General features: G+C 44.6%; 50 non-coding genes and 1 pseudogene across 50 annotated transcripts; all 51 read right to left on the bottom strand.

The window, feature by feature from the left end:
- Positions 1–89: 89 nt before the first annotated feature.
- On the bottom strand, positions 90–208 carry LOC144399558 (5S ribosomal RNA). Its single transcript, XR_013461704.1, has one exon. It is a non-coding gene; the product is annotated as a 5S ribosomal RNA (ribosomal RNA).
- A 116-nt stretch (positions 209–324) lies between these two features.
- Positions 325–433, bottom strand: LOC144399948 (5S ribosomal RNA; annotated as a pseudogene).
- Positions 434–550: 117 nt separating this feature from the next.
- LOC144404241 (5S ribosomal RNA) lies at positions 551–669 on the bottom strand. Its single transcript, XR_013466181.1, has one exon. It is a non-coding gene; the product is annotated as a 5S ribosomal RNA (ribosomal RNA).
- A 116-nt stretch (positions 670–785) lies between these two features.
- LOC144404240 (5S ribosomal RNA) lies at positions 786–904 on the bottom strand. Its single transcript, XR_013466180.1, has one exon. It is a non-coding gene; the product is annotated as a 5S ribosomal RNA (ribosomal RNA).
- Positions 905–1020: 116 nt separating this feature from the next.
- LOC144396802 (5S ribosomal RNA) lies at positions 1021–1139 on the bottom strand. The gene has a single exon (XR_013458948.1). It is a non-coding gene; the product is annotated as a 5S ribosomal RNA (ribosomal RNA).
- Positions 1140–1256: 117 nt separating this feature from the next.
- Positions 1257–1375, bottom strand: LOC144404239 (5S ribosomal RNA). Its single transcript, XR_013466179.1, has one exon. It is a non-coding gene; the product is annotated as a 5S ribosomal RNA (ribosomal RNA).
- Positions 1376–1492: 117 nt separating this feature from the next.
- Positions 1493–1611, bottom strand: LOC144397062 (5S ribosomal RNA). Its single transcript, XR_013459207.1, has one exon. It is a non-coding gene; the product is annotated as a 5S ribosomal RNA (ribosomal RNA).
- A 117-nt stretch (positions 1612–1728) lies between these two features.
- On the bottom strand, positions 1729–1847 carry LOC144404238 (5S ribosomal RNA). Its single transcript, XR_013466178.1, has one exon. It is a non-coding gene; the product is annotated as a 5S ribosomal RNA (ribosomal RNA).
- A 117-nt stretch (positions 1848–1964) lies between these two features.
- Positions 1965–2083, bottom strand: LOC144404919 (5S ribosomal RNA). Its single transcript, XR_013466861.1, has one exon. It is a non-coding gene; the product is annotated as a 5S ribosomal RNA (ribosomal RNA).
- Positions 2084–2199: 116 nt separating this feature from the next.
- LOC144404237 (5S ribosomal RNA) lies at positions 2200–2318 on the bottom strand. The gene has a single exon (XR_013466177.1). It is a non-coding gene; the product is annotated as a 5S ribosomal RNA (ribosomal RNA).
- A 117-nt stretch (positions 2319–2435) lies between these two features.
- Positions 2436–2554, bottom strand: LOC144404236 (5S ribosomal RNA). The gene has a single exon (XR_013466176.1). It is a non-coding gene; the product is annotated as a 5S ribosomal RNA (ribosomal RNA).
- A 117-nt stretch (positions 2555–2671) lies between these two features.
- Positions 2672–2790, bottom strand: LOC144399604 (5S ribosomal RNA). Its single transcript, XR_013461750.1, has one exon. It is a non-coding gene; the product is annotated as a 5S ribosomal RNA (ribosomal RNA).
- Positions 2791–2906: 116 nt separating this feature from the next.
- Positions 2907–3025, bottom strand: LOC144399602 (5S ribosomal RNA). Its single transcript, XR_013461748.1, has one exon. It is a non-coding gene; the product is annotated as a 5S ribosomal RNA (ribosomal RNA).
- A 116-nt stretch (positions 3026–3141) lies between these two features.
- On the bottom strand, positions 3142–3260 carry LOC144404235 (5S ribosomal RNA). Its single transcript, XR_013466175.1, has one exon. It is a non-coding gene; the product is annotated as a 5S ribosomal RNA (ribosomal RNA).
- Positions 3261–3377: 117 nt separating this feature from the next.
- Positions 3378–3496, bottom strand: LOC144404234 (5S ribosomal RNA). The gene has a single exon (XR_013466174.1). It is a non-coding gene; the product is annotated as a 5S ribosomal RNA (ribosomal RNA).
- Positions 3497–3613: 117 nt separating this feature from the next.
- LOC144404233 (5S ribosomal RNA) lies at positions 3614–3732 on the bottom strand. Its single transcript, XR_013466173.1, has one exon. It is a non-coding gene; the product is annotated as a 5S ribosomal RNA (ribosomal RNA).
- Positions 3733–3848: 116 nt separating this feature from the next.
- LOC144404231 (5S ribosomal RNA) lies at positions 3849–3967 on the bottom strand. Its single transcript, XR_013466171.1, has one exon. It is a non-coding gene; the product is annotated as a 5S ribosomal RNA (ribosomal RNA).
- Positions 3968–4084: 117 nt separating this feature from the next.
- LOC144404230 (5S ribosomal RNA) lies at positions 4085–4203 on the bottom strand. Its single transcript, XR_013466170.1, has one exon. It is a non-coding gene; the product is annotated as a 5S ribosomal RNA (ribosomal RNA).
- A 117-nt stretch (positions 4204–4320) lies between these two features.
- On the bottom strand, positions 4321–4439 carry LOC144399000 (5S ribosomal RNA). The gene has a single exon (XR_013461145.1). It is a non-coding gene; the product is annotated as a 5S ribosomal RNA (ribosomal RNA).
- A 116-nt stretch (positions 4440–4555) lies between these two features.
- On the bottom strand, positions 4556–4674 carry LOC144404229 (5S ribosomal RNA). The gene has a single exon (XR_013466169.1). It is a non-coding gene; the product is annotated as a 5S ribosomal RNA (ribosomal RNA).
- Positions 4675–4790: 116 nt separating this feature from the next.
- Positions 4791–4909, bottom strand: LOC144399601 (5S ribosomal RNA). The gene has a single exon (XR_013461747.1). It is a non-coding gene; the product is annotated as a 5S ribosomal RNA (ribosomal RNA).
- Positions 4910–5025: 116 nt separating this feature from the next.
- On the bottom strand, positions 5026–5144 carry LOC144404228 (5S ribosomal RNA). The gene has a single exon (XR_013466168.1). It is a non-coding gene; the product is annotated as a 5S ribosomal RNA (ribosomal RNA).
- A 117-nt stretch (positions 5145–5261) lies between these two features.
- LOC144404227 (5S ribosomal RNA) lies at positions 5262–5380 on the bottom strand. The gene has a single exon (XR_013466167.1). It is a non-coding gene; the product is annotated as a 5S ribosomal RNA (ribosomal RNA).
- A 117-nt stretch (positions 5381–5497) lies between these two features.
- Positions 5498–5616, bottom strand: LOC144404226 (5S ribosomal RNA). The gene has a single exon (XR_013466166.1). It is a non-coding gene; the product is annotated as a 5S ribosomal RNA (ribosomal RNA).
- Positions 5617–5732: 116 nt separating this feature from the next.
- On the bottom strand, positions 5733–5851 carry LOC144404225 (5S ribosomal RNA). The gene has a single exon (XR_013466165.1). It is a non-coding gene; the product is annotated as a 5S ribosomal RNA (ribosomal RNA).
- A 117-nt stretch (positions 5852–5968) lies between these two features.
- Positions 5969–6087, bottom strand: LOC144404224 (5S ribosomal RNA). The gene has a single exon (XR_013466164.1). It is a non-coding gene; the product is annotated as a 5S ribosomal RNA (ribosomal RNA).
- Positions 6088–6204: 117 nt separating this feature from the next.
- Positions 6205–6323, bottom strand: LOC144399600 (5S ribosomal RNA). Its single transcript, XR_013461746.1, has one exon. It is a non-coding gene; the product is annotated as a 5S ribosomal RNA (ribosomal RNA).
- Positions 6324–6439: 116 nt separating this feature from the next.
- Positions 6440–6558, bottom strand: LOC144399599 (5S ribosomal RNA). The gene has a single exon (XR_013461745.1). It is a non-coding gene; the product is annotated as a 5S ribosomal RNA (ribosomal RNA).
- A 116-nt stretch (positions 6559–6674) lies between these two features.
- Positions 6675–6793, bottom strand: LOC144404223 (5S ribosomal RNA). Its single transcript, XR_013466163.1, has one exon. It is a non-coding gene; the product is annotated as a 5S ribosomal RNA (ribosomal RNA).
- A 117-nt stretch (positions 6794–6910) lies between these two features.
- On the bottom strand, positions 6911–7029 carry LOC144404222 (5S ribosomal RNA). Its single transcript, XR_013466162.1, has one exon. It is a non-coding gene; the product is annotated as a 5S ribosomal RNA (ribosomal RNA).
- A 117-nt stretch (positions 7030–7146) lies between these two features.
- On the bottom strand, positions 7147–7265 carry LOC144404220 (5S ribosomal RNA). Its single transcript, XR_013466160.1, has one exon. It is a non-coding gene; the product is annotated as a 5S ribosomal RNA (ribosomal RNA).
- A 116-nt stretch (positions 7266–7381) lies between these two features.
- LOC144404219 (5S ribosomal RNA) lies at positions 7382–7500 on the bottom strand. Its single transcript, XR_013466159.1, has one exon. It is a non-coding gene; the product is annotated as a 5S ribosomal RNA (ribosomal RNA).
- Positions 7501–7616: 116 nt separating this feature from the next.
- LOC144399598 (5S ribosomal RNA) lies at positions 7617–7735 on the bottom strand. The gene has a single exon (XR_013461744.1). It is a non-coding gene; the product is annotated as a 5S ribosomal RNA (ribosomal RNA).
- Positions 7736–7851: 116 nt separating this feature from the next.
- LOC144404218 (5S ribosomal RNA) lies at positions 7852–7970 on the bottom strand. Its single transcript, XR_013466158.1, has one exon. It is a non-coding gene; the product is annotated as a 5S ribosomal RNA (ribosomal RNA).
- A 117-nt stretch (positions 7971–8087) lies between these two features.
- LOC144404217 (5S ribosomal RNA) lies at positions 8088–8206 on the bottom strand. Its single transcript, XR_013466157.1, has one exon. It is a non-coding gene; the product is annotated as a 5S ribosomal RNA (ribosomal RNA).
- A 117-nt stretch (positions 8207–8323) lies between these two features.
- On the bottom strand, positions 8324–8442 carry LOC144404216 (5S ribosomal RNA). The gene has a single exon (XR_013466156.1). It is a non-coding gene; the product is annotated as a 5S ribosomal RNA (ribosomal RNA).
- Positions 8443–8558: 116 nt separating this feature from the next.
- On the bottom strand, positions 8559–8677 carry LOC144404215 (5S ribosomal RNA). Its single transcript, XR_013466155.1, has one exon. It is a non-coding gene; the product is annotated as a 5S ribosomal RNA (ribosomal RNA).
- A 116-nt stretch (positions 8678–8793) lies between these two features.
- On the bottom strand, positions 8794–8912 carry LOC144404214 (5S ribosomal RNA). Its single transcript, XR_013466154.1, has one exon. It is a non-coding gene; the product is annotated as a 5S ribosomal RNA (ribosomal RNA).
- Positions 8913–9029: 117 nt separating this feature from the next.
- Positions 9030–9148, bottom strand: LOC144404213 (5S ribosomal RNA). Its single transcript, XR_013466153.1, has one exon. It is a non-coding gene; the product is annotated as a 5S ribosomal RNA (ribosomal RNA).
- Positions 9149–9265: 117 nt separating this feature from the next.
- LOC144398999 (5S ribosomal RNA) lies at positions 9266–9384 on the bottom strand. Its single transcript, XR_013461144.1, has one exon. It is a non-coding gene; the product is annotated as a 5S ribosomal RNA (ribosomal RNA).
- Positions 9385–9500: 116 nt separating this feature from the next.
- LOC144404212 (5S ribosomal RNA) lies at positions 9501–9619 on the bottom strand. Its single transcript, XR_013466152.1, has one exon. It is a non-coding gene; the product is annotated as a 5S ribosomal RNA (ribosomal RNA).
- A 117-nt stretch (positions 9620–9736) lies between these two features.
- On the bottom strand, positions 9737–9855 carry LOC144404211 (5S ribosomal RNA). Its single transcript, XR_013466151.1, has one exon. It is a non-coding gene; the product is annotated as a 5S ribosomal RNA (ribosomal RNA).
- Positions 9856–9971: 116 nt separating this feature from the next.
- LOC144399597 (5S ribosomal RNA) lies at positions 9972–10090 on the bottom strand. The gene has a single exon (XR_013461743.1). It is a non-coding gene; the product is annotated as a 5S ribosomal RNA (ribosomal RNA).
- A 116-nt stretch (positions 10091–10206) lies between these two features.
- On the bottom strand, positions 10207–10325 carry LOC144404209 (5S ribosomal RNA). The gene has a single exon (XR_013466149.1). It is a non-coding gene; the product is annotated as a 5S ribosomal RNA (ribosomal RNA).
- Positions 10326–10442: 117 nt separating this feature from the next.
- On the bottom strand, positions 10443–10561 carry LOC144404208 (5S ribosomal RNA). The gene has a single exon (XR_013466148.1). It is a non-coding gene; the product is annotated as a 5S ribosomal RNA (ribosomal RNA).
- Positions 10562–10678: 117 nt separating this feature from the next.
- LOC144404207 (5S ribosomal RNA) lies at positions 10679–10797 on the bottom strand. Its single transcript, XR_013466147.1, has one exon. It is a non-coding gene; the product is annotated as a 5S ribosomal RNA (ribosomal RNA).
- Positions 10798–10913: 116 nt separating this feature from the next.
- Positions 10914–11032, bottom strand: LOC144404206 (5S ribosomal RNA). The gene has a single exon (XR_013466146.1). It is a non-coding gene; the product is annotated as a 5S ribosomal RNA (ribosomal RNA).
- A 117-nt stretch (positions 11033–11149) lies between these two features.
- LOC144404205 (5S ribosomal RNA) lies at positions 11150–11268 on the bottom strand. The gene has a single exon (XR_013466145.1). It is a non-coding gene; the product is annotated as a 5S ribosomal RNA (ribosomal RNA).
- Positions 11269–11385: 117 nt separating this feature from the next.
- LOC144404204 (5S ribosomal RNA) lies at positions 11386–11504 on the bottom strand. The gene has a single exon (XR_013466144.1). It is a non-coding gene; the product is annotated as a 5S ribosomal RNA (ribosomal RNA).
- Positions 11505–11620: 116 nt separating this feature from the next.
- On the bottom strand, positions 11621–11739 carry LOC144404203 (5S ribosomal RNA). The gene has a single exon (XR_013466143.1). It is a non-coding gene; the product is annotated as a 5S ribosomal RNA (ribosomal RNA).
- A 116-nt stretch (positions 11740–11855) lies between these two features.
- On the bottom strand, positions 11856–11974 carry LOC144404202 (5S ribosomal RNA). Its single transcript, XR_013466142.1, has one exon. It is a non-coding gene; the product is annotated as a 5S ribosomal RNA (ribosomal RNA).
- Positions 11975–11981: the final 7 nt, after the last annotated feature.

Raw genomic sequence — 11981 nt, 5'->3', positions numbered from 1 at the left:
AAATGTGTCAAAGGTTTTGGAGTTTAGATTATGAAAAAGGAGTCACTTTCTAAGGCCTTCTCGATTTCTTCCAGAGAGAGAAATGAAAAAGCTTACGGCACCTGGGATTCCCAGGCGGTCTTCCATCCAAGTACTAACCAGGCCCTACTGTGCTTAGCTTCTGAGATCAGACAAGATCAGGCGGAGCCAGAGAGGTATGGCCGTAAGCAACTGTATGTCCTCTACCTAATCTTTTAAAATGTGTCAAAGGTTTTGGAGTTTTGACAATGAAATGGAGTCACTTTCTAAGTTCTTCTCTGTGTCTTTTACAGATCGAAATGAAAAAGCTTACAGCACCTGGGATTCCCAGGCGGTCTTCCATCCAAGTACTAACCAGGCCCTACTCTGCTTAGCTTCTGAGATCTGGCGGAGCCAGAGAGGTATGGCCGTAAGCAACTGTATGTCCTCTTCCTAATCTTTTAAAATGTGTCAAAGGTTTTGGAGTTTTGATAATGAAAAAGGAGTCACTTTCTAAGGCCTTCTCGATTTCTTCCAGAGAGAGAAATGAAAAAGCTTACGGCACCTGGGATTCCCAGGCGGTCTTCCATCCAAGTACTAACCAGGCCCTACTCTGCTTAGCTTCTGAGATCAGACGAGATCAGGCGGAGCCAGAGAGGTATGGCCGTAAGCAACTGTATGTCCTCTACCTAATCTTTTAATATGTGTCAAAGGTTTTGTAGTTTTGACAATTAAATGGAGTCACTTTCTAAGGCCTTCTCGATTTCTTCCAGAGAGAGAAATGAAAAAGCTTACGGCACCTGGGATTCCCAGGCGGTCTTCCATCCAAGTACTAACCAGGCCCTACTCTGCTTAGCTTCTGAGATCAGACGAGATCAGGCGGAGCCAGAGAGGTATGGCCGTAAGCAACTGTATGTCCTCTACCTAATCTTTTAAAATGTGTCAAAGGTTTTGGAGTTTTGACAATGAAATGGAGTCACTTTCTAAGGCCTTCTCTGTGTCTTTTACAGATAGAAATGAAAAAGCTTACAGCACCTGGGATTCCCAGGCGGTCTTCCATCCAAGTACTAACCAGGCCCTACTCTGCTTAGCTTCTGAGATCAGACGAGATCAGGCGGAGCCAGAGAGGTATGGCCGTAAGCAACTGTATGTCCTCTTCCTAATATTTTAAAATGTGTCAAAGGTTTTGGAGTTTTGATAATGAAAAAGGAGTCACTTTCTAATGTCTTCTCGATTTCTTCCAGAGAGAGAAATGAAAAAGCTTACGGCACCTGGGATTCCCAGGCGGTCTTCCATCCAAGTACTAACCAGGCCCTACTCTGCTTAGCTTCTGAGATCAGACGAGATCAGGCGGAGCCAGAGAGGTATGGCCGTAAGCAACTGTATGTCCTCTTCCTAATCTTTTAAAATGTGTCAAAGGTTTTGGAGTTTTGATAATGAAAAAGGAGTCACTTTCTAATGCCTTCTCGATTTCTTCCAGAGAGAGAAATGAAAAAGCTTACGGCACCTGGGATTCCCAGGCGGTCTTCCATTCAAGTACTAACCAGGCCCTACTCTGCTTAGCTTCTGAGATCAGACGAGATCAGGCGGAGCCAGAGAGGTATGGCCGTAAGCAACTGTATGTCCTCTTCCTAATCTTTTAAAATGTGTCAAAGGTTTTGGAGTTTTGATAATGAAAAAGGAGTCACTTTCTAATGCCTTCTCGATTTCTTCCAGAGAGAGAAATGAAAAAGCTTACGGCACCTGGGATTCCCAGGCGGTCTTCCATCCAAGTACTAACCAGGCCCTACTCTGCTTAGCTTCTGAGATCAGACGAGATCAGGCGGAGCCAGAGAGGTATGGCCGTAAGCAACTGTATGTCCTCTTCCTAATCTTTTAAAATGTGTCAAAGGTTTTGGAGTTTTGATAATGAAAAAGGATTCACTTTCTAATGCCTTCTCAATTTCTTCCAGAGAGAGAAATGAAAAAGCTTACGGCACCTGGGATTCCCAGGCGGTCATCCATCCAAGTACTAACCAGGCCCTACTCTGCTTAGCTTCTGAGATCAGACGAGATCAGGCGGAGCCAGAGAGGTATGGCCGTAAGCAACTGTATGTCCTCTACCTAATCTTTTAAAATGTGTCAAAGGTTTTGTAGTTTTGACAATTAAATGGAGTCACTTTCTAAGGCCTTCTCTGTGTCTTTTACAGATAGAATTGAAAAAGCTTACGGCACCTGGGATTCCCAGGCGGTCTTCCATCCAAGTACTAACCAGGCCCTACTCTGCTTAGCTTCTGAGATCAGACGAGATCAGGCGGAGCCAGAGAGGTATGGCCGTAAGCAACTGTATGTCCTCTTCCTAATCTTTTAAAATGTGTCAAAGGTTTTGGAGTTTTGATAATGAAAAAGGAGTCACTTTCTAATGCCTTCTCGATTTCTTCCAGAGAGAGAAATGAAAAAGCTTACGGCACCTGGGATTCCCAGGCGGTCTTCCATCCAAGTACTAACCAGGCCCTACTCTGCTTAGCTTCTGAGATCAGACGAGATCAGGCGGAGCCAGAGAGGTATGGCCGTAAGCAACTGTATGTCCTCTTCCTAATATTTTAAAATGTGTCAAAGGTTTTGGAGTTTTGATAATGAAAAAGGATTCACTTTCTAATGCCTTCTCAATTTCTTCCAGAGAGAGAAATGAAAAAGCTTACGGCACCTGGGATTCCCAGGCGGTCTTCCATCCAAGTACTAACCAGGCCCTACTCTGCTTAGCTTCTGAGATGAGACGAGATCAGGCGGAGCCAGAGAGGTATGGCCGTAAGCAACTGTATGTCCTCTACCTAATCTTTTAAAATGTGTCAAAGGTTTTGTAGTTTTGACAATTAAATGGAGTCACTTTCTAATGCCTTCTCAATTTCTTCCAGAGAGAGAAATGAAAAAGCTTACGGCACCTGGGATTCCCAGGCGGTCTTCCATCCAAGTACTAACCAGGCCCTACTCTGCTTAGCTTCTGAGATGAGACGAGATCAGGCGGAGCCAGAGAGGTATGGCCGTAAGCAACTGTATGTCCTCTACCTAATCTTTTAAAATGTGTCAAAGGTTTTGTAGTTTTGACAATTAAATGGAGTCACTTTCTAAGGCCTTCTCTGTGTCTTTTACAAATAGAATTGAAAAAGCTTACGGCACCTGGGATTCCCAGGCGGTCTTCCATCCAAGTACTAACCAGGCCCTACTCTGCTTAGCTTCTGAGATCAGACGAGATCAGGCGGAGCCAGAGAGGTATGGCCGTAAGCAACTGTATGTCCTCTTCCTAATCTTTTAAAATGTGTCAAAGGTTTTGGAGTTTTGATAATGACAAAGGAGTCACTTTCTAATGCCCTCTCGATTTCTTCCAGAGAGAGAAATGAAAAAGCTTACGGCACCTGGGATTCCCAGGCGGTCTTCCATCCAAGTACTAACCAGGCCCTACTCTGCTTAGCTTCTGAGATCAGACGAGATCAGGCGGAGCCAGAGAGGTATGGCCGTAAGCAACTGTATGTCCTCTTCCTAATCTTTTAAAATGTGTCAAAGGTTTTGGAGTTTTGATAATGAAAAAGGAGTCACTTTCTAATGCCTTCTCGATTTCTTCCAGAGAGAGAAATGAAAAAGCTTACGGCACCTGGGATTCCCAGGCGGTCTTCCATCCAAGTACTAACCAGGCCCTACTCTGCTTAGCTTCTGAGATCAGACGAGATCAGGCGGAGCCAGAGAGGTATGGCCGTAAGCAACTGTATGTCCTCTTCCTAATCTTTTAAAACGTGTCAAAGGTTTTGTAGTTTTGACAATGAAATGGAGTCACTTTCTAAGGCCTTCTCTGTGTCTTTTACAGATAGAAATGAAAAAGCTTACGGCACCTGGGATTCCCAGGCGGTCTTCCATCCAAGTACTAACCAGGCCCTACTCTGCTTAGCTTCTGAGATCAGACGAGATCAGGCGGAGCCAGAGAGGTATGGCCGTAAGCAACTGTATGTCCTCTTCCTAATCTTTTAAAATGTGTCAAAGGTTTCGGAGTTTTGATAATGAAAAAGGAGTCACTTTCTAATGCCTTCTCGATTTCTTCCAGAGAGAGAAATGAAAAAGCTTACGGCACCTGGGATTCCCAGGCGGTCTTCCATCCAAGTACTAACCAGGCCCTACTCTGCTTAGCTTCTGAGATCAGACGAGATCAGGCGGAGCCAGAGAGGTATGGCCGTAAGCAACTGTATGTCCTCTTCCTAATATTTTAAAATGTGTCAAAGGTTTTGGAGTTTTGATAATGAAAAAGGATTCACTTTCTAATGCCTTCTCGATTTCTTCCAGAGAGAGAAATGAAAAAGCTTACAGCACTTGGGATTCCCAGGCGGTCTTCCATCCAAGTACTAACCAGGCCCTACTCTGCTTAGCTTCTGAGATCAGACGAGATCAGGCGGAGCCAGAGAGGTATGGCCGTAAGCAACTGTATGTCCTCTACCTAATCTTTTAAAATGTGTCAAAGGTTTTGTAGTTTTGACAATGAAATGGAGTCACTTTCTAAGGCCTTCTCTGTGTCTTTCACAGATAGAAATGAAAAAGCTTACGGCACCTGGGATTCCCAGGCGGTCTTCCATCCAAGTACTAACCAGGCCCTACTCTGCTTAGCTTCTGAGATCAGACGAGATCAGGCGGAGCCAGAGAGGTATGGCCGTAAGCAACTGTATGTCCTCTTCCTAATATTTTAAAATGTGTCAAAGGTTTTGTAGTTTTGACAATTAAATGGAGTCACTTTCTAATGCCTTCTCAATTTCTTCCAGAGAGAGAAATGAAAAAGCTTACGGCACCTGGGATTCCCAGGCGGTCTTCCATCCAAGTACTAACCAGGCCCTACTCTGCTTAGCTTCTGAGATGAGACGAGATCAGGCGGAGCCAGAGAGGTATGGCCGTAAGCAACTGTATGTCCTCTACCTAATCTTTTAAAATGTGTCAAAGGTTTTGTAGTTTTGACAATTAAATGGAGTCACTTTCTAAGGCCTTCTCTGTGTCTTTTACAAATAGAATTGAAAAAGCTTACGGCACCTGGGATTCCCAGGCGGTCTTCCATCCAAGTACTAACCAGGCCCTACTCTGCTTAGCTTCTGAGATCAGACGAGATCAGGCGGAGCCAGAGAGGTATGGCCGTAAGCAACTGTATGTCCTCTTCCTAATCTTTTAAAATGTGTCAAAGGTTTTGGAGTTTTGATAATGACAAAGGAGTCACTTTCTAATGCCCTCTCGATTTCTTCCAGAGAGAGAAATGAAAAAGCTTACGGCACCTGGGATTCCCAGGCGGTCTTCCATCCAAGTACTAACCAGGCCCTACTCTGCTTAGCTTCTGAGATCAGACGAGATCAGGCGGAGCCAGAGAGGTATGGCCGTAAGCAACTGTATGTCCTCTTCCTAATCTTTTAAAATGTGTCAAAGGTTTTGGAGTTTTGATAATGAAAAAGGAGTCACTTTCTAATGCCTTCTCGATTTCTTCCAGAGAGAGAAATGAAAAAGCTTACGGCACCTGGGATTCCCAGGCGGTCTTCCATCCAAGTACTAACCAGGCCCTACTCTGCTTAGCTTCTGAGATCAGACGAGATCAGGCGGAGCCAGAGAGGTATGGCCGTAAGCAACTGTATGTCCTCTACCTAATCTTTTAAAATGTGTCAAAGGTTTTGTAGTTTTGACAATTAAATGGAGTCACTTTCTAAGGCCTTCTCTGTGTCTTTTACAGATAGAATTGAAAAAGCTTACGGCACCTGGGATTCCCAGGCGGTCTTCCATCCAAGTACTAACCAGGCCCTACTCTGCTTAGCTTCTGAGATCAGACGAGATCAGGCGGAGCCAGAGAGGTATGGCCGTAAGCAACTGTATGTCCTCTTCCTAATCTTTTAAAATGTGTCAAAGGTTTTGGAGTTTTGATAATGAAAAAGGAGTCACTTTCTAATGCCTTCTCGATTTCTTCCAGAGAGAGAAATGAAAAAGCTTACGGCACCTGGGATTCCCAGGCGGTCTTCCATCCAAGTACTAACCAGGCCCTACTCTGCTTAGCTTCTGAGATCAGACGAGATCAGGCGGAGCCAGAGAGGTATGGCCGTAAGCAACTGTATGTCCTCTTCCTAATATTTTAAAATGTGTCAAAGGTTTTGGAGTTTTGATAATGAAAAAGGATTCACTTTCTAATGCCTTCTCAATTTCTTCCAGAGAGAGAAATGAAAAAGCTTACGGCACCTGGGATTCCCAGGCGGTCTTCCATCCAAGTACTAACCAGGCCCTACTCTGCTTAGCTTCTGAGATGAGACGAGATCAGGCGGAGCCAGAGAGGTATGGCCGTAAGCAACTGTATGTCCTCTACCTAATCTTTTAAAATGTGTCAAAGGTTTTGTAGTTTTGACAATTAAATGGAGTCACTTTCTAATGCCTTCTCAATTTCTTCCAGAGAGAGAAATGAAAAAGCTTACGGCACCTGGGATTCCCAGGCGGTCTTCCATCCAAGTACTAACCAGGCCCTACTCTGCTTAGCTTCTGAGATGAGACGAGATCAGGCGGAGCCAGAGAGGTATGGCCGTAAGCAACTGTATGTCCTCTACCTAATCTTTTAAAATGTGTCAAAGGTTTTGTAGTTTTGACAATTAAATGGAGTCACTTTCTAAGGCCTTCTCTGTGTCTTTTACAAATAGAATTGAAAAAGCTTACGGCACCTGGGATTCCCAGGCGGTCTTCCATCCAAGTACTAACCAGGCCCTACTCTGCTTAGCTTCTGAGATCAGACGAGATCAGGCGGAGCCAGAGAGGTATGGCCGTAAGCAACTGTATGTCCTCTTCCTAATCTTTTAAAATGTGTCAAAGGTTTTGGAGTTTTGATAATGACAAAGGAGTCACTTTCTAATGCCCTCTCGATTTCTTCCAGAGAGAGAAATGAAAAAGCTTACGGCACCTGGGATTCCCAGGCGGTCTTCCATCCAAGTACTAACCAGGCCCTACTCTGCTTAGCTTCTGAGATCAGACGAGATCAGGCGGAGCCAGAGAGGTATGGCCGTAAGCAACTGTATGTCCTCTTCCTAATCTTTTAAAATGTGTCAAAGGTTTTGGAGTTTTGATAATGAAAAAGGAGTCACTTTCTAATGCCTTCTCGATTTCTTCCAGAGAGAGAAATGAAAAAGCTTACGGCACCTGGGATTCCCAGGCGGTCTTCCATCCAAGTACTAACCAGGCCCTACTCTGCTTAGCTTCTGAGATCAGACGAGATCAGGCGGAGCCAGAGAGGTATGGCCGTAAGCAACTGTATGTCCTCTTCCTAATCTTTTAAAACGTGTCAAAGGTTTTGTAGTTTTGACAATGAAATGGAGTCACTTTCTAAGGCCTTCTCTGTGTCTTTTACAGATAGAAATGAAAAAGCTTACGGCACCTGGGATTCCCAGGCGGTCTTCCATCCAAGTACTAACCAGGCCCTACTCTGCTTAGCTTCTGAGATCAGACGAGATCAGGCGGAGCCAGAGAGGTATGGCCGTAAGCAACTGTATGTCCTCTTCCTAATATTTTAAAATGTGTCAAAGGTTTTGTAGTTTTGACAATTAAATGGAGTCACTTTCTAATGCCTTCTCAATTTCTTCCAGAGAGAGAAATGAAAAAGCTTACGGCACCTGGGATTCCCAGGCGGTCTTCCATCCAAGTACTAACCAGGCCCTACTCTGCTTAGCTTCTGAGATGAGACGAGATCAGGCGGAGCCAGAGAGGTATGGCCGTAAGCAACTGTATGTCCTCTACCTAATCTTTTAAAATGTGTCAAAGGTTTTGTAGTTTTGACAATTAAATGGAGTCACTTTCTAAGGCCTTCTCTGTGTCTTTTACAAATAGAATTGAAAAAGCTTACGGCACCTGGGATTCCCAGGCGGTCTTCCATCCAAGTACTAACCAGGCCCTACTCTGCTTAGCTTCTGAGATCAGACGAGATCAGGCGGAGCCAGAGAGGTATGGCCGTAAGCAACTGTATGTCCTCTTCCTAATCTTTTAAAATGTGTCAAAGGTTTTGGAGTTTTGATAATGACAAAGGAGTCACTTTCTAATGCCCTCTCGATTTCTTCCAGAGAGAGAAATGAAAAAGCTTACGGCACCTGGGATTCCCAGGCGGTCTTCCATCCAAGTACTAACCAGGCCCTACTCTGCTTAGCTTCTGAGATCAGACGAGATCAGGCGGAGCCAGAGAGGTATGGCCGTAAGCAACTGTATGTCCTCTTCCTAATCTTTTAAAATGTGTCAAAGGTTTTGGAGTTTTGATAATGAAAAAGGAGTCACTTTCTAATGCCTTCTCGATTTCTTCCAGAGAGAGAAATGAAAAAGCTTACGGCACCTGGGATTCCCAGGCGGTCTTCCATCCAAGTACTAACCAGGCCCTACTCTGCTTAGCTTCTGAGATCAGACGAGATCAGGCGGAGCCAGAGAGGTATGGCCGTAAGCAACTGTATGTCCTCTACCTAATCTTTTAAAATGTGTCAAAGGTTTTGTAGTTTTGACAATTAAATGGAGTCACTTTCTAAGGCCTTCTCTGTGTCTTTTACAGATAGAATTGAAAAAGCTTACGGCACCTGGGATTCCCAGGCGGTCTTCCATCCAAGTACTAACCAGGCCCTACTCTGCTTAGCTTCTGAGATCAGACGAGATCAGGCGGAGCCAGAGAGGTATGGCCGTAAGCAACTGTATGTCCTCTTCCTAATCTTTTAAAACGTGTCAAAGGTTTTGTAGTTTTGACAATGAAATGGAGTCACTTTCTAAGGCCTTCTCTGTGTCTTTTACAGATAGAAATGAAAAAGCTTACGGCACCTGGGATTCCCAGGCGGTCTTCCATCCAAGTACTAACCAGGCCCTACTCTGCTTAGCTTCTGAGATCAGACGAGATCAGGCGGAGCCAGAGAGGTATGGCCGTAAGCAACTGTATGTCCTCTTCCTAATCTTTTAAAATGTGTCAAAGGTTTTGGAGTTTTGATAATGAAAAAGGAGTCACTTTCTAATGCCTTCTCGATTTCTTCCAGAGAGAGAAATGAAAAAGCTTACGGCACCTGGGATTCCCAGGCGGTCTTCCATCCAAGTACTAACCAGGCCCTACTCTGCTTAGCTTCTGAGATCAGACGAGATCAGGCGGAGCCAGAGAGGTATGGCCGTAAGCAACTGTATGTCCTCTTCCTAATATTTTAAAATGTGTCAAAGGTTTTGGAGTTTTGATAATGAAAAAGGATTCACTTTCTAATGCCTTCTCGATTTCTTCCAGAGAGAGAAATGAAAAAGCTTACAGCACTTGGGATTCCCAGGCGGTCTTCCATCCAAGTACTAACCAGGCCCTACTCTGCTTAGCTTCTGAGATCAGACGAGATCAGGCGGAGCCAGAGAGGTATGGCCGTAAGCAACTGTATGTCCTCTACCTAATCTTTTAAAATGTGTCAAAGGTTTTGTAGTTTTGACAATGAAATGGAGTCACTTTCTAAGGCCTTCTCTGTGTCTTTCACAGATAGAAATGAAAAAGCTTACGGCACCTGGGATTCCCAGGCGGTCTTCCATCCAAGTACTAACCAGGCCCTACTCTGCTTAGCTTCTGAGATCAGACGAGATCAGGCGGAGCCAGAGAGGTATGGCCGTAAGCAACTGTATGTCCTCTTCCTAATATTTTAAAATGTGTCAAAGGTTTTGGAGTTTTGATAATGAAAAAGGATTCACTTTCTAATGCCTTCTCAATTTCTTCCAGAGAGAGAAATGAAAAAGCTTACGGCACCTGGGATTCCCAGGCGGTCTTCCATCCAAGTACTAACCAGGCCCTACTCTGCTTAGCTTCTGAGATCAGACGAGATCAGGCGGAGCCAGAGAGGTATGGCCGTAAGCAACTGTATGTCCTCTACCTAATCTTTTAAAACGTGTCAAAGGTTTTGTAGTTTTGACAATTAAATGGAGTCACTTTCTAAGGCCTTCTCTGTGTCTTTTACAGATAGAATTGAAAAAGCTTACGGCACCTGGGATTCCCAGGCGGTCTTCCATCCAAGTACTAACCAGGCCCTACTCTGCTTAGCTTCTGAGATGAGACGAGATCAGGCGGAGCCAGAGAGGTATGGCCGTAAGCAACTGTATGTCCTCTACCTAATCTTTTAAAATGTGTCAAAGGTTTTGGAGTTTTGACAATTAAATGGAGTCACTTTCTAAGGCCTTCTCTGTGTCTTTTACAAATAGAATTGAAAAAGCTTACGGCACCTGGGATTCCCAGGCGGTCTTCCATCCAAGTACTAACCAGGCCCTACTCTGCTTAGCTTCTGAGATCAGACGAGATCAGGCGGAGCCAGAGAGGTATGGCCGTAAGCAACTGTATGTCCTCTTCCTAATCTTTTAAAATGTGTCAAAGGTTTTGGAGTTTTGATAATGAAAAAGGAGTCACTTTCTAATGCCTTCTCGATTTCTTCCAGAGAGAGAAATGAAAAAGCTTACGGCACCTGGGATTCCCAGGCGGTCTTCCATCCAAGTACTAACCAGGCCCTACTCTGCTTAGCTTCTGAGATCAGACGAGATCAGGCGGAGCCAGAGAGGTATGGCCGTAAGCAACTGTATGTCCTCTTCCTAATCTTTTAAAATGTGTCAAAGGTTTTGGAGTTTTGATAATGAAAAAGGAGTCACTTTCTAATGCCTTCTCGATTTCTTCCAGAGAGAGAAATGAAAAAGCTTACGGCACCTGGGATTCCCAGGCGGTCTTCCATCCAAGTACTAACCAGGCCCTACTCTGCTTAGCTTCTGAGATCAGACGAGATCAGGCGGAGCCAGAGAGGTATGGCCGTAAGCAACTGTATGTCCTCTACCTAATCTTTTAAAATGTGTCAAAGGTTTTGTAGTTTTGACAATTAAATGGAGTCACTTTCTAAGGCCTTCTCTGTGTCTTTTACAGATAGAATTGAAAAAGCTTACGGCACCTGGGATTCCCAGGCGGTCTTCCATCCAAGTACTAACCAGGCCCTACTCTGCTTAGCTTCTGAGATCAGACGAGATCAGGCGGAGCCAGAGAGGTATGGCCGTAAGCAACTGTATGTCCTCTTCCTAATCTTTTAAAATGTGTCAAAGGTTTTGGAGTTTTGATAATGAAAAAGGAGTCACTTTCTAATGCCTTCTCGATTTCTTCCAGAGAGAGAAATGAAAAAGCTTACGGCACCTGGGATTCCCAGGCGGTCTTCCATCCAAGTACTAACCAGGCCCTACTCTGCTTAGCTTCTGAGATCAGACGAGATCAGGCGGAGCCAGAGAGGTATGGCCGTAAGCAACTGTATGTCCTCTTCCTAATCTTTTAAAATGTGTCAAAGGTTTTGGAGTTTTGATAATGAAAAAGGAGTCACTTTCTAATGCCTTCTCGATTTCTTCCAGAGAGAGAAATGAAAAAGCTTACGGCACCTGGGATTCCCAGGCGGTCTTCCATCCAAGTACTAACCAGGCCCTACTCTGCTTAGCTTCTGAGATCAGACGAGATCAGGCGGAGCCAGAGAGGTATGGCCGTAAGCAACTGTATGTCCTCTACCTAATCTTTTAAAATGTGTCAAAGGTTTTGTAGTTTTGACAATTAAATGGAGTCACTTTCTAAGGCCTTCTCTGTGTCTTTTACAGATAGAATTGAAAAAGCTTACGGCACCTGGGATTCCCAGGCGGTCTTCCATCCAAGTACTAACCAGGCCCTACTCTGCTTAGCTTCTGAGATCAGACGAGATCAGGCGGAGCCAGAGAGGTATGGCCGTAAGCAACTGTATGTCCTCTTCCTAATCTTTTAAAACGTGTCAAAGGTTTTGTAGTTTTGACAATGAAATGGAGTCACTTTCTAAGGCCTTCTCTGTGTCTTTTACAGATAGAAATGAAAAAGCTTACGGCACCTGGGATTCCCAGGCGGTCTTCCATCCAAGTACTAACCAGGCCCTACTCTGCTTAGCTTCTGAGATCAGACGAGATCAGGCGGAGCCAGAGAGGTATGGCCGTAAGCAACTGTA

This window comes from Gasterosteus aculeatus, chromosome 2, assembly GCF_964276395.1.
Source record: "Gasterosteus aculeatus chromosome 2, fGasAcu3.hap1.1, whole genome shotgun sequence".
Lineage (NCBI taxonomy): Eukaryota > Metazoa > Chordata > Actinopteri > Perciformes > Gasterosteidae > Gasterosteus > Gasterosteus aculeatus.
This window is presented reverse-complemented; position numbering and strand designations above follow the sequence as displayed.